The following is a 16,729-nucleotide window of genomic DNA, read 5'->3' as shown; positions in this document are numbered from 1 at the left end:
ACGAAGATAAGTTTCCAAGCATTTATTGACAATTTCAGTTTGACCATCAGTTTGTGGGTGATAGCCCGAACTCATCTTCAGTTTGGTGCCAGTTTTCTGAAACAGTTCAGTCCAAAAATGACTGGTAAAAGTTGCATCACGATTAGAGACAATGGAAGAAGGGAGTCCATGAAGACGAAATATCTGGTCCATGAAGATGTGTGCAACAGAGGAGGCAGTATAGGGGTGGCTGAGGGCACAAAAATGACTATATTTCGAGAGACGATCAACCACAACCAAGATCACTGTCTTGCCACCGGATTTAGGAAGCCCTTCAATGAAATCCATAGAAATATCAGTCCAAATCCGTGTAGGGATGGGCAATGGTTCGAGCAAGCCTGGAAGGAGGGTCGTTTCACCCTTGTGGCGTTGGCAAGTATCACATTCAGCCACCATCTGTTGAATCGTCTGTTTCATCCCTTTCCAAAAGAAGTTTCTCCTTGCTCGCTCATAAGTTTTGAGGAAGCCTGAGTGCCCTGCTGAAGGAGAAGCATGGAGTTCATAAAAAATAGCCTGATGTAGAGCTGGGTTCTGAGGAAGCACTAGTCGACCCTTGTATCGAAGAGAAGCACCATCCCAAGAGTAATGTGGTATAGCAGAAGGATTATTGGCTAGCTAGTGAATGATTTGAGATAAAGAAGAGTCACTATCATAGCCCTGCTGAACATACGCTAACCAATTGGGAATGGGCATAGAAATAGCAGAAAGGGAAGCTTGATTATCAAATGTGCGAGAAAGAGCATCTGCCACAATATTCTCCTTACCCTTCTTGTAGGTGATCTCATAATCATACCCCATGAGTTTGCTGACCCATTTCTATTGTGTAGGAGAGGATACCCATTGTTCCAGGAAGTATTTCAGACTTTGGTGATCGGTTCTGATGCAAAAATGACTCCCTAAGAGGTATGGTCGCCACTTCTGTACAACATGCAAAATAGCCATCATTTCTTTTTCATAAGTAGAGAGGGCTAGATTCTTACCAGAGAGGGCTTTGCTAGTGAACGCAATAGGATGGTCATCTTGCAGGAGAACAACACCCAATCCATTGCCGCAAGCATCACTCTCAATAGTGAAGGGTTTGGAAAAATCTGGCATCGCGAGAACAGGTGTACTACACATAGCCTGTTTCAGTTGTTCAAATGCAGTCTCAGCAACAGGGGTCCAGGAGAAGGCATCCTTTTTTAACAGAGCTGTCAATGGTGCTGCAATTTTCCCGTAATCTTTGACAAACTTGCGGTAGTAGCCAGTCAACCCCAAAAAACCCCGAAGGCTCTTGAGAGTTTTAGGATGCGGCCAAGTTTTCATGGCATCTATTTTTGTAGGATCCACCCGCACTCCATGGTGTGCAACAATATGCCCGAGATACTCCACTTCCTCCTGGCCAAACACACATTTAGATAGTTTTGCACAGAGTTGATGATCAGAGAGAAGTTGCAAGACAAGCTCCAGATGATGGAGATGCTCAGCCCAAGTTTTGCTATATATGAGGATATCATCAAAGAAGACCAGAATGAATTTTCGGAGGTATGGTCAAAATATGTTATTCATCACTGCCTGAAATGTTGAAGGAGCATTCGTGAGGCCAAAGGGCATGACTAAAAATTCATAGTGACCATCATGTGTGCAGAAGGTAGTTTTAGGTATATCCTCCTCATTAACCCGAATTTGATGATACCCAGAACGAAGATCTAACTTGGAGAAAAAATGAGCCCCATGAAGTTCATCAAGAAGTTCATCAACAACTGGAATGGGAAACTTGTCCTTTATAGTGAGATGATTAAGTGCTCGAAAATCAATGCAGAGTCGCCATGACCCATCTTTTTTGCGAACAAGCAGAACTAGAGAAGAAAAGGAACTGGTACTAGGGCGAATAATACCTTGCTTCAGTAAGTCACGGACAAGTATCTCAATTTCGGTCTTCTGATGAAATGGGTAGCGGTAGGGCCTGATGTTGGGCAGAACACTGCCAGGAAGGAGCTGAATACGGTGGTCCTCTGGACGAGAAGGAGGTAATCCCACAGGTTCAGCAAATATACCAGAATACTTGTCCAAAATGTGTTGGAGATCGGCAGGAGTGCTAGAGACTGCTGATGGCTGCATCTGAATGGAATGGAGCTGAGCGATGACACCATGTGAATTCTTCTTAAGAAGTTTTTCCATACGGTGTGAACTGATGATGCTGAGAGACCCTGGTTGTAAGCCTTTCAAAGTGTGTTGGTGCCCCTCAGCTGAAAACTGCATCCAAAGTTCAGCAAAATCCCAGAGAATGGGGCCAAGAGTGCGTAACCATTGGGCACCCAAAACCACATCACAGCCACCTAAGGGTAAGGAAAACATGTCAGAGCGCATGTTATAATCTCCAATAGAGAGACGCACATTGCGACATTTCCCTTTACAAGGTAAAGTGCCCCCATTGGCAATCATGACTTCAAAGCTAGAGCAGGGATGGATAAAGCAATCAGCCTGTTTGGCTATTCGTGGATCAATGAAGTTATGAGTGCTACCAGAATCAATGAGTATAGTAAGAGCGATCTTCTTGAAGAAACCCTGGACCCGCATGGTTTGTGGAGTAGTGACTCCTGCCAAAGCATGGACAGATATCTCTGGTGGAGCTTCTGGTGAAGGAGGTTCAGGCTGGTGAGGCTCAACCTCATCATCCACTATTTCCTGAGCATCTACATATTCTTCCAGTTCCGGTGGAGAATCCACATCCAAGAGATAGAGCTTTTGCTGAACACATCTATGGCCCCGAGACCATTTCTCATCACAATTATAACAAAGCCCTTTGTCTCGCCTGACTCACATCTCTGTTTCAGACAAGTGCTTGATCGGAGTAGTTCTGGGAGCTGGTATGACTGGAGGGTTGTGAGAACCTGTATTTCTGAATGGAACAAAATTAGATCTGGAGCGTTGTAGAGCACTAATCTTGTCTTCCGCTAACTTAGCCAACCCAAGGGCTTCCATCATTGTAGTAGGTCGAAACATTTTGACTTCTGAGCGAAGTGCATCCTTCAGACCACTGACAAAACAACTACGGAAGAATTCATCAGACAAGCCCTCTGTGTGATTAGCTAATTTTTCAAACTCTGTCTGGTATTCTCTTACAGTGCCTGTTTGACGCAGTTTAGTGAGTGCTCCTGTGAAATCATCAAAGGAACTAGGGCCAAAGCGCTCCAAAATGAGGGTGCACAATTCTCGCCACGTTGGGCCTACATTAGCCTTGATGTACCAACGGAACCATTGAAGAGCTTCATGTTCCAAATGAAAAGATGCAAGGGGGACTTTGTGGTTATCCAAAGTATTATGCAAGCTGAAATACTGCTCTGCCCTATAGATCCATCCAGTCGGATCAGAACCATCGAAGCGTGGAAAATCAAGCTTTGGTCCACGGAAATTGCCAGAAGAGGACCCAGTATCTCCTGATTGGTTTCGGCTCATGGCTGACTGCTGAAAGTTAAGACCCAGAATTTTGTCATCCAGATCTTGAAGTTTGGTTTTGAGGGATGCAATTTCCTCTTCCATGATTTTTGCTCCTGTACGCGTAACAACCATAAAACAAGGTTTTTTTTTTTTTTTTTTTTTTTTTTTTTTTGGAATGGGTAGAAGATGAGAAACAAAAACTTTTTTAGTTACGGCAAACTTGGATTTGGGTAAAACTCATATAGGAAATGGGTGTTCGACGGGTGGTGGGAGACTATCTGGGGACAAGGGAAAAAGAAAAATGAGGGTTTCAAGGGTAGGGAGGCGAAATGAGGCGAACAGTCCAAGAGGGATAAGGGAGCAAAATGAGGAATTGAATCTTGTGGCTTAGTTTGGTGGCGATTGGATGAGAGGTGAAAAAGATAGGGCAAACCCTAAAATTAGATAAATGAGGGATTTAGGGCTTTGATATGTAAAATTTGGGGTTGGGTCGCCAAGGAAGGAAGTATGCGAAATGATATTGCAGACGTTCTGCGGAAGTATGAGCAGAAACAGAAAGCAAACAAGGAAGCTACGACTAAAAAACAGAAAAAATTTTACTCTTTTTATTTTTTATTTTTTTTTATTTTTTTATTTTTTTTGAACAGTCGACTTAGAAAAATTCACTCACAGACAGAACAACTGAAAAGAGTTATTGCAATAACAAGAGATATTAGAAGTGAGAGGAACCTGAAGGCCACGACAGAAATTTTTTTTTTTTTTTAATGTAATTTCCACCCAGCGAGCCCAAGAGAGTGCTCTGATACCAGATGTGAAGAACCTCCTTATAGCAATATCGTGAGAATGCTCGAAATAACAGAATACAAAGTGATAGCAGAACTCAGAATGAATCTACTGATCGCAGGCCACTTCGAGGGGGTAACCTCCTTTGAGCAAGCTCAATACAATAAATTCGTCCATGCCCATCAAGGGCCTCAACCTATTCTTATATACTGGGTACGATCTAGAAAAGTAATACTACCTATGCATGTGGGATAATAAAATATACTCACGGGACGACTTACAAAGCATATGCGTCCAACAACAGTACTCTAACAAAATAAACAGAAGGAACACACAGGTTCCTAACAGCATGATGTCTTGTAAAATTTTTGGCCATCCCCTATTTCACATCAAATGTTGGATATGAATTCCCTTGAAGATCTAGGTGGCTCATTCATGTCACAATCTTACAAAACAAACTTAGAATGCAAAAACATACATATATGCCTAAAAACATCAAAATGGATAGAAAATTCAACATGTATCCTACAACAACAAGTTGTGCGTGTGTGATTTATCTTCACATAAAAAGGTTTACCCATCTCAAAAATCTTTCACTTATTCGAATATGAGGATACATACCAATAAATTTTGCAAAAAATTGTGTCTAAGTTAAGTTCAAAAAAATGTTTCGCATGTGCGTTGTGATTTTGGCTACCAATCCTCCTTACAACATCTCTTTGATTAGGGAAAACATATGTTATTTTTCCAAAAATCTTCAATCAATGATTTCAAAGCTTCACTAATTTCTTTATCCTTTTGTGGTAGTCTACTGCTAAATGTCCATAACTCATTTTTGTTGGATCTTCCAATCTCTCACACCTTAGCATGGCTCTTTGTAGAGTACCTCTACCAATTTTCAATATTTTTCTTGTCTCTCTCATGAGTCAAGCTTTCTTCATTTGGGTACTTACTATTGTTGATGTAAGTACTTGTCTTGTGATATTGCTATCTTTGGTGTGTGATTTAGAACCCACTTTTTCATAAGCATTCATTAGATTTTTTACAATGCTTTTTCATTTGAATTGTCCATCATTCTTAGCCTAAGAATCTTCATGATAGGCATAAATTTTAAATTTCTCATCATTTCAACAAATAATTGGCATTGACCTATAATATTTAATTCTGTAAAGAATAATCTCCACATATGATTAACTTTTCTTTGACAAGTACACTTGCTAATCTTGTCAGGCATTGATTTCAAAATGTTAGTATCAATATCAATCAAATATTTTGGTCTTCTAAAATGAATTCTAGAAAGGTGTTATAATCTCTTCCATTCCCTCAACATTTTGAACATCAACATAAGGTTGAGTGCTTTGCATACCTTGAACCGAAGATGATGTGTCTTGGCAATAAGATGCAAAAGATTGAATATCACCTACTTGATAAGTTGATGTTGTGCCTTCAACATGACATGATGGAGTGTGTACATCATTAGATCTACAAATTAGCATCTCTTCAACATGAGATGATAATATGACTCCAAAATTGGAAGATGGTTTAGCTTCACAATTCAATTGTCTTCTTGAGCGTAGCAGTCTCATTTGTTCTATTTGTGTTTCCAATTATTCCTCTTCATTTCTTTGTATCAATGGTTCTTGTTCCTCTTCAAAAGTTGATTCTTCATTATTGCTTTGCAATTTTCTTTGTTCACGTAGTAGTTTCATTTTATCTCTTTTAATTGCCAAATCTCTCTTCCTCTCTTCTATTGTTTGAGTTTTTGGTTTCTTCCTTGGCATGATAATGATTTCTATATGTCAAATTGTTCAAACATCTAAATTACTTACAATTTGTAAATTAAAAATCATTCAAATACATATACAAATTAAAATTATTTCAATGAATACACAATATATATTAAACAACTTGTCAAATTTCTAGCCATTTCCAAATAACGATTCATTCAAAAATACAAATTTCAATGAATTCACTATATATTAAACAACATGTCAAATTATAATCAAAATTGTCTCTATATAATAACAAAGAATATTTAAAAAGGACTACACTAACCTTTTCTATAGAAAGAATATTCAAAAAGCCTTCAAATAGCATATCCAATGATTGAATTTGGTGTTTGCTAGTTTCAAATAGAATGAAAGAATGTTCGAAAAGCCTTCAAATAGTGTTTGCTAACTTCGAACAACTTGAAATCTATGTTTTCTATCAGAACAATATAATACACAACAGACAAAAAGCAAAATACAAATCAGTAGGGACCCAGACTTGCGTTATGACCATTTTTTATTGTTTTTATATAGTGCGTATGCACTATAAAGTGTGTACGCACTATAGTGCATATGCACTATGTGAAAAAAATCTCTCTATCCCACCATCCCCCATCCCCTACTCTCTCTCCCTACTCTCTCTCTCACTCTGTCTCCTCTCCCATCCCCTACTCTCTCTCTCTCAGTCTCTCTCCTCTCCCATCCCCTACTCTCTCTCACTCTCTCTCCTCTCCCATCCCCTACTCTCTCTCTCTCTATCTCTCTCACTCTCTCTCCTCTCCCATCCCCTACTCTCTCTTGCTCTCTCTCCTCTCCCATCCCCTACTCTCTCTCCAGCTACTCTCTCTCTATCTATCTCCCTCTCCCATTCCATCTCCCACTGCCTACTCTCTCTCACTCTCTCCCCCATCCCCTACTCTCTCTCTCCTCTCCCATCTCCTACTCTCTCTCTCTCACACACACTCTCACTCTCCCTCTCCCACTCCCTCTCCCACTGCCTACTCTCTTTCTCTCACTCTCTCTCCCATCCCCTACTCTCTCTCTCTCTCTCTCTCTCTCACACACACACACACACACATTCCCATCCCCCCTCTCTCTCTTTCACTCTTCTTCTCTCACTCCCTCTCCCATCACCTACTCTCTCTCCCATCCCCTATTCTCTCACTCTCTCTCTTCCACTCCCTCTCCCACCACCTAATCTCTCTCCCACTCTCTCTCCCCCATCTCCTACTCTCTCTTACTCTCCCTCTCCCACCGCCTACTCTCTCTCTCTCTCTCTCTCTCTCTCTCTCCCACTAACTACTCTCTCGCTCTCTCTATCTCACTCTCTCTCTCTCTCTAGCTCATTCTCCCATCCCCCTACTCTCTCTCATAGGCACACACTCCCATCCCCCCTATCTCTCTCTTGCTTTCCCTCTCCCACTCCCTCTCCCACCACCTACTCTCTCTTTCACTCTCTCTCTCTCTCTCTCCCATCCCCTACTCTCTCTCTCTCTCTATCTCACTCTCCCTCTCCCTCTCTTATTGCCTACTCTCTCTCTCACTCCATCTCGCTCTCCCACTCCCTCTCCCACCACCTACTCTCTCTCACTCTCTCTCCCATCCCCTACACTCTCTCACTCTCTCTCTCACTCTCACTCTCTCCCTCTCTACTCTCTCTCTCTCATCCCCTACTCTTAGTCTCACTCTCCTATCTTGTACTCTCTCTCTGCCACCCACTACTCGCTCACACTCACACTCTCTCCCATCCCCTACTCTCTCTCTCTCTCTTACACACACTCCCATCCCCCTCTCTCTCCCCCTCTCCCACTCCCTCTACCACCACCTACTCTCTCTCTCCTATCCCCTACTCTCTCTCTCTCTCTTGGGTTACTCTCTATCTCCCTCTCCCATCCCCTACTCTCTCTCTCTCTTGAGCTACTCTCTTTCTCTGGTCTCCCATCCCCTACTCTCTCTCTCACTCACACACTCTCATCCTCCTCTCTCTTGTTCTCCCTTTCCCACTCCCTCTCCCACTACCTACTCTCTCTCTCCTATCCCCTACTCTCACTCTCTCTCCCACATCCTATACTCTCTCTACCACCCCTACTCTCTCGCACACTCTTGCACTCTCTCCCATCCCCTACTCTCTCTCTTGAGCTACCCTCTCTCCCCGCTCCCATCCCCTACTCTCTATCTTTCTCACACACACACTCCCATCCCCTCCTCTTTCTCTCCTCTCCCATTCCCTATTCTCTAGATCTCTCACACATACTACCATCCCTCCCTCTCCCACTCCCTCTCCCACTACCTACTATCTCTCTCTCACTCTCTCTCCCTCTCTACTCTCTCTCTCTTTCCCATCCCCTACTCTCACTCTCGCTCTCCCATCCCCCAATCTCTCTCTGCTACCCCTACTCTCTCTCACATTCTCACATTCTCTCCCATATCCTTCTCTCTCTCTTACACACACTGCCATCCCCCCCTCTCTCTCTCTACCTTTCTCACTCCCTCTCCCAACACCTACTCTATCTCCCATCCCCTATTCTCTCTCTTTCACACACGTGCTCACACACACACACACACACACACACTCCCATCCCCCCCTCTCTCTCTCTCCCCTCTCCCATCCCATACTCTCCCTCTCACTCCCTCTCCCTCTCCCACTCCCTCTCCCACCACCTACTCTCTCTCTCACTCTCTCCCATACCCTACTCTCTCTCTCACTCTCTCCCTCTCTACTCTCTCTCTTCCATCCCCTACTCTCTCTCTCTCTCTCTCTCTCTCTCTCCCATCCCATACTCTCTCTGCCACCCCCTATGCTCTCTCAAACTCTCACAATCTCTTCCATTCTATACTCTCTCTTACACACACTCCCATCCCCCCCCTCTCTCTCTCCCTCTCCCACTCCCTCTCCCACCACCTAGTCTCTCTCTCCCATCCCCCACTCTCTCTCTCTCTCTCTCTCTCCTCTCCCATCCCTTACTCTCTCTCTCACTCACACACTCTCATTCTCCTCTCCTCTCTCTCTCTCTCTCTCCCTCCCTCTCAAAATACCTCTCCCATCACCTACTCTCTCTCCCATTCCCTACTCTCACTCTCTCTCTCTCTCTCTCCCATCCCCTACTCTCACTCTCTCTCTCTCTCTCCCATCCTGTACTCTCTCTGCCAGGTGCCCCCTACTCTCTCTCTCTCTCTCACACACTCTAACACTCTCTCCCATCCCCTACTCTCACTTTCTCTCCCATCCCATACTCTCTATCTCTCTACCACCTCCTACTCTCTCTCTCTCTTACACACACTCCCATCTCCCTCTCTCTCCCTCTCCCACTCCCTCTCCCACCACCTACTCTCTCTCTCCCATCCCCTAGTCTTTGTCTCTTGGGCTACTCTATCTCTCACTCCCCTCTCCCATCCCCTACTCTCTCTCTTTCACACACACACACACACTTACATCCCCCCCTCTCTCCTCTCCCATCCCCTACTCTCTAGATCTCTCTCACACACTCCCATCCCCCCTCTCTCTCTCCCCCACTCCCTCTCCCACTGCCTACTCTCTCTCTCTCTCTCTCTCTTCCATCCCCTACTCTCTCTCACACACTCTCTCCCCCATGCCCTACTCTCTCTCTTACACACACTCCCATCCCCCCTCTCCCTCTCCCTCTCCCACTCCTCTCCCACCACCTACTCTCCCTCTACCATCTCCTACTCTCTCTTTCACACACACACACACACACACACACACACACACACTCCCATCCCCTCTCTCTCTCCTCTCCCATCCCTTACTCTCTCTCTCTCTCTCACACACACACACTCCCATCCTCCTCCTCTCTCTCTCACTCTCTTTCTCCCACTCCCTCTCCCACCACCTACTCTCTCTCTCCCATCCCCTACTCTCAATCTCTCTCTCTCTCTCTCTCTCTCTCTCTCTCTCCCATCTTGTACTCTCTCTTTTCCACCCCCTACTCTCTCTCTCACACTCTCACACTCTCTCCAATCCCCTACTCTCTCTTACACACACTCACATCCACCCCCTCCTCTCTCTCTCTCCCTCTCCCACTCCCTCTCCCATCGCCTACACTCTGTTTCACACACACACTCCCATCCCCCTCTCTCTCTCTCCCTTCTCCCATCCCCTACTCTCTCTCTCACACACACACTCATATCCCCTCCTCTCTCTCCCTCTCCCACTACCTACTCTCTCTCTCTCTCTCCCATCCCCTACTCTCACTCTTTCTCTCCTATCCCCTACTCTCTCTCTCTCTCTCTCTCTCACACACACACACACACACACACACACACACACACACTCCCATTCCCTACTCTCTTTCTCTGCCACCCCCTACTCTCTCTCTCACTTCCTCTCTCTCCCCTCCCCTACTCTCTCTCCCCTCTCCCATTCCCTACTCTCTCTCTATCTCTCTCTGTCTCTCTCTCTCTCTCTCTCTCTCTCTCTCACACACACACACACACTCCCACCTCTCTCTCTCTCTCTCTCTGCCTCTCTCCTTTCCTCTCTATGCACTATTTAGGTCTTAATAGTGCATGCACACTAAAGAACACCCACACTAAAGCACACACACACTATTAAGACTCAAATATTAAAAATCTTTAAATAGCATGTGCATGCTAAGCGTGCATACGCTATTTAAAGCTTTGCATTCTACCAAGCCTAAGGCTTGGTTTTGCCTTGGGGATCCAACCAAAAGTTTTGGAGTCTCTAAACTAGTCTAAGACATGTTTTGCTGCAAACATACAAAAAATATTTTTTTTTTCTTGTGTGCTCTCCTTCAAGTTTCCTTATGGTTGAGCATTGATAAAATCAGGTTACATGACATTGTAAGTCTCTGTGTTATCTATATAACCATATAATTTATTTTTTATTTGAACTATTTCAAGCCTTTCAACTATAATTTCTTTGAATGTATGTCCAGTTTTTGTCAAAAACCAACCTGTACTAATTGGGCTATATATTTATAACTTGTTCATTGAATTTTGCAACAACTTAGTTTTTTAGAAAATAGACTCCATTCTATACACTTTGAAAAAAAGAAGTTTTGATTTTAGATTAGTTTTCAATCATTTCTAGGTGGAGCACATAGATATTTCACATTTTTGGGATGTGTCTAATTAAAAAATTCATTAAAAAATACACATTATAAAATTACCCAAAAAATCTGGGAAAACTATGCAGTGTTAGGTAACTTTTGACAAGAGCGATTAAAGAAATTTTAAAAAAAGTAAAAATTTTAGGGGGGACACACTTTGTACTATGTTATGTTTTTTTTGAATAAATAGTACCACTTTCTATGGCCCTCTTTTTTGAGGACCTAAAACTAAACCATTTTGAAAAAAAAAAGTTAGTTTAGAAACTAGATTCAAAGGACCACTACTTTTTTTTTTTTCATATCTTAAAATTTTGAGCGTAACTATCTTCAAATTCTTGTTGAAGTTCAGAAATTGCTGATTTTAGAAAAAAGGTGTCCACTTATACCCACCTTTTGGCACCACAACTTGGTGCACTTACCCTATGATTGCTGCATTTCATTGCCATGTCATGCCCTTGTGATCTCTGTGCCCTTTCTCTATGATTTTCTTCAAGAGGAGAAGCTGTACCTATGTAAATATTCTTTTTCTTTCCCTTCTAAACATGTATCTCTTGTTCATATATAATAGCTTTGGTCAGATTCAAGGATAATTAATTATGATGATTGTATGCATATGTGAATGTATGTATCAATTCACTATGTGAATTACTTTACATGCATACATGCACACTTGCATAATACTTGTGCTAATTAAATTAATCATTCATGTTTTGAATTTACACAAGCAATTATCCTTGCATTCAATCAAAACTATTCATACCAAAGTAAGTATGCAGAAAACTAAACTTATAGATTATATTATCTCTTGGTGTGATTGAGTAAAGATCTCATGCATAATATCATCTAGGTAATTATCAGATCCATTCACATTAAGTCATAATAGGATTGAATAGATGGTCTATTTATATTACTTTATCCTTGTTTTATTGAACATTTTGTTTAACATAATCAGTAATACTAGAATTATATAGCTACAACTATTACTCTTGCTTATTTTATTTAATCATATACATTTAAGACTATTATTTTTCTTAAAATTAGGCTGTCTTCTTGTAATAGGCCATATGGAGGACTATGTAAAATAAAAGACTATATCTAGGTCAGCAAATAATGCCCATATAATTCATGTCTATAATTGACCATATGCATGTCAGAGAATGAGGGTTGCATGTAGCACTAGTCCCTACCTATGGTGGGGTAGAAGGGAGGTGTGTATGGATAGATTTGGGAAATTAAAGATGACGATAATGTCCAGAGAGGAAGGAAATGATAGAGGGTAATATCTAGAAACAAATTCACGAAATTCTAATCAATCACTATCCATATCTTTGAAAAAACTGCAAATAATTGCAGAACTAAATTTTACTAACATAGGATGTGCTCCATTCCCAAAAAAGTAAAGGACTTTTACAGATGGTGTGTAGGTTCCCGCTCAAGGGATAATACTTTCTCTAGTGGTAGAAGCAAATTCTGTAACTAGGAGTTTTTTCATTCAAAGTGTATGATACAGATGAATTTCTTTGGCCTATGATCATTAGATATGAATCCATATAAGTTTTTTACAAAACAACATCACAATAATTTTATTCAAATCTCATCCCAGGATTTTATCTCCCCTTGAAGAAAATCACAGAGCAAGGGCACAAAGATTACAAGGGTATGACATGACAACAAAATTGCAAAGCAATGGCATGAAGATCACAAGGGTATGACAACAAAATACAAAGATCACATGGGCATGAAGATCACAAGGGAACAGTAATGAAATGCAAAGATCACAAGGGTACAACAATGAAATGCAGTGATTGCAAGAGCACATCAATAAAATCCTAGATCTCCACTAATCTCCACCAAGGGAACGACAATGAAATGCAAAGATCATAAGGGGACAAAAATGAAATGTAGCAATTACAAGGGAATGCCAATTAAATCTTGACCAAAATGTAGAGCTTAGAGCTCTCCACCCTCATTCAGAGCTCTCAACCCTCTTTCACGTGCAACTCTCCACAATAAAAAAATGGGGAATGATTTATGTCCTTTTTTTGTTTTGTTTTTTTTGTTTATATCTAAAATCAACTTCACATTGTGTTGTAACTTTGACATAAGTGTTTAATCCTTGATAGCTTTTATTTTAGCATTTCAACATTCAATTTTTCAAGTTTCCTCTTCATTATATGTTTGGTTTATCAATGATTTCCTCTAGTTCAATTACAATGCATCTCAATTAGGTGCTCCAGTGATGCAATCACCCATATATCTCCATATTATGCATGAACTTGTTGTTTTACATAATCTAGATAGATATTGAGAGTTCTAAAGCCATAAACCTAAAGACCATCATGTGTGCATCCCACTTTAGGGAAAAATTGGATGTCATGTTCTTGTGCATATATTTTAATCACTTCGTTCAAACTCAACTGAGGTGGACCCATGGAATTATTCAAGTGAATCCCACTACACATGGAAGGTGAGGCTTATTTTTGAGCATATGTTGTTGCTGCTTGTTTTTGCTAAAGTGCCTCAAATTGGCACTACTCTATCACCCTAAGATAGGTTACATTCTCTCTAGCCCTAGGTTGTTCCATATACATACCGTCTGTAGCTTGATTTATCATTTCAAGGGCTACATTTAGCTAACTTCTTATCCTCTCATTTGCAAGAAGCTCAGGGAGAAATAGTCCTTTCCACCCAAAAAATCACTTTGTTACTTCATTAAAATCAAGACTTGAACAAAACCAATGATTAAATATAGTTTTCCAAGGTGATAAAATTACATATGCAGATGCATCACTTGCATGCTAGGCATGAAGCACATTCCCAAATTTATAATGAATGGTTGGATATAAAGGCTCCATACGATGGCCCAACAATGGAAGCCAAGGATGTAACCATGCATGTAATGGCACAATATCCTTGTGAGGATCCCAAGTATCTATTGCTATTGTTAATTTGGGCATCACTATATGATCTAGAATGTTATGAAGTACTGAAGTTGGTAGTAACTTCTCTCATGTCTCCATAAGACATAGCATAGGTTTAGGGTCCCTTGCCTCCCAAAAATTTGTAGTAGCTATTCTTGTAGACATCTAAATTTGATTACACAATAGGTAATCATATTTAGTAATCTCCTAGGACATTATTTATTAAATATTTACTATTTAATTAATTGATCGTCATCCCCTAGTTAATTAATTAATTTAAATAACTATAGTCCAATTGATAAAATCAAATGATAACCCAAAATCAATTTATCAATTAAATCCCTATTCCTCTACTAAATTAAATAAATCTTCAAATATATTAAATTTAATCCCATATTCCTATTTTATTAGATAAATCATTTAATAAAATATTAAAACCCTTAAAAGCATTCCTAAACCCTATCATAATCCCTAATCCAACCCATTCACCCATACTAACCTCACTTAGCCACCTAACTAACCCATCCCATCAAAGCTAAACCACTTACCCCCTAACCCCCTTTCTAAGCTAATCCTAATCCCCCTCCTAAACATGTGCACAACCTTAAGCAAGGGTTAAGACTTGCTAACCCAAGCTAAAGTCAACAAATATCTCCTCTCCTCACCCTCCAACATTTATGACTCTTACACACCCCTTTATGACTCTTACATCACTCTTACATACTCAAGCTCCCTCATTACTCCTTTGACCAACCCTTATCCTATCCTCTCACACTCATCCTCCTTGTGACAAGTGTCACCTCCCTATTGGTGCTAAACAAGCACAATCCATGTGCTCCCTTTTGAGTGCATCTTGAACCTCCCTCACCATCTTACCATCTTTGCATCCTTACCATCCATCTCTCTTCCCCTTGGGTTATAAATGAAACCCTCTCCCTTCACAAAGAAAAACCACCTTTCATGCAATGTTATAATGATATTTTTAGAATTTGAAAACTACCAAAATACCATTATGATGCTGAAATCCCTCCATACCTCCATTGTTCAAACCATCTTCCATGCACACCATCCATCCATTTGAAGCTTGAGCATAATCGTGAGCACACATCTCTACTTATCAGGGACAAATCCACTTCATCAAGGGTTATGCCATAAGGAGCCCACCATTCTTGGTTTGCCTCCTTTCTTGGTGATAACCTCTGTCCTATCATAACTGTTTACTATTTTTAGTATTGAGAATGCTTTAATAGATTAGTATTAAATTTGCACTACTAGAGATTAGGTGATACATTTTGGCACGCCCGATGGGACCCCGCATTTGGGTCAATCTAATCATGTTTTTGAGTTTTTTGTGCTAAACTAACCAAAATAACATTTTATGCTTGTAGGTTTTTGCAGGTGGTTTGCTAACATTTCTCCAAGTACATAAGTCACTCTTTGGAAAATGCCCTCCCAGCCATCTGATCTTTTTTGACTTTTCCACACTTCAAAAACCTTTTTGTTCATGATCTGACAACCCTACGAACATGAACCCACAACTGCAGGATTGTAGCTACACACTAGCTAGAGTGCAAACTTGCAAAGGCAAGATCGATGTTTTCCTAACCATAGTTACCATGTGCTATTAAAAACTTGATCCCCGCAATCCCGTCGACCAAACCTCCTGTAGGAATGCGAGTTTTTACTAGTGGTATCACTGTAAAAACCTACAGGAACGCTTGTCCAAAATAGCCAAGCCCAAAAAACTAGTTTTATCCTTTCACCTTCAATCCTGCCAACCCATCTGTCTATGCGAACGCGTTCCATAAACCTGTGGGATTGCTGTTTTGCAGGATCACTCTATAATTTTTAACTCCCAGCTCATTTTTCTGCACTTTTTCACTAGTGTTTGTACCACAATCCTGCTACCTCTCAGCTGCATTCATACGATCATGAGATCAATATCCTAAACCCACAAGATCGCTATCCTAAACCCATAGGATCGTTGTTCAAAACTCGTGGGATTGCTCTCCTCTCGCATGCCCTACTCTCTCTCACTCTCTCTCCTCCCCCATCCCTTAATCTCTCTCTCTCTCTCTCTCTCTCTCCCTCTCCCTCCCTCCCTCCCTCCCTCCCATCCCCTACTCTCTCTCACTCTCACTCTCCTATTCCCTCTCCCACTGCCCACTCTCTCTCTCACTCTCTCTTCCATCCCCTACTCTCTCTCTCACCCTCTCTCCTCTCCCATCCCCTACTCTCTCTTGCTCTCTCTCCTCTCCCATCCCCTACTCTCTCTCTCTCTAGCTACTCTCTCTATCTATCTCCCTCTCCCACTCCATCTCCAATTGCCTACTCTCTCTCTCACTCTCTCTCCCATCCCCTACTCTCTCTCTCACAGACACACACTCCCATCCCCCCTCTCTTTTGCTCTCCCTCTCCCACTCCCTCTCCCACTTCCTACTCTCTCTCTCTCTCTCTCTCTCTCTCTCTCACTCTCTCTCCCATCCCCTACTCTCTCTCTCTCTCTCTCTCTCTCTTACACACACTCCCATCCCCCCTCTCTCTCTTTCACTCTCACTCTCCCACTCCCTCTCCCATTGCTACTCCCTCTCCCATCACTTACTCTCTCTCCCATCCCCTATTATCTCTCACTCTCCCTCTCCCACTCCCTCTCCCACCACCTAATCTCTCTCACTCTCTCTCTCTCTCCCATCTCCTACTCTCTCTG

Source organism: Cupressus sempervirens, chromosome 3, assembly GCF_028749045.1.
Source record: "Cupressus sempervirens isolate cs-2001-9-10 chromosome 3, ASM2874904v1, whole genome shotgun sequence".
Lineage (NCBI taxonomy): Eukaryota > Viridiplantae > Streptophyta > Pinopsida > Cupressales > Cupressaceae > Cupressus > Cupressus sempervirens.
Note: the sequence above shows the minus strand (reverse complement) of the source record.